The sequence below is a fragment of the Neofelis nebulosa genome, chromosome 5 (assembly GCF_028018385.1).
Source record: "Neofelis nebulosa isolate mNeoNeb1 chromosome 5, mNeoNeb1.pri, whole genome shotgun sequence".
In the NCBI taxonomy this organism is placed as follows: Eukaryota; Metazoa; Chordata; class Mammalia; order Carnivora; family Felidae; genus Neofelis; species Neofelis nebulosa.
The window spans coordinates 65,493,537-65,493,814 of record NC_080786.1 but is presented as its reverse complement, the minus strand read 5'-3'; positions in this window follow the sequence as shown (position 1 = coordinate 65,493,814).

Here is a 278-nt window from a genome sequence, read left to right as displayed (position 1 = left end):
GTAATTAACTTCATCTTCCATTAGCAGCTACACCAGTGCAGTTGCATATTCTTCTAGCCTCCTGTGGATCCATATTCTCCAGCCCATGGATGTGCCCATTTTCAAACCCATCCAGGCCAAGAATTCCCACCCGAGGCAAAGCCCTAGGCCACCTCTGGCCATTCATCTAAGAGGGCGGTGTGAACAAAAAAGTCCTCATAGATCCTCAGGTAGTAGATTTTAAATGACCTCTAAAGCAATAAGCAGAGGTAGAAAAAAGGCAATAGGCCAAAGAGTAC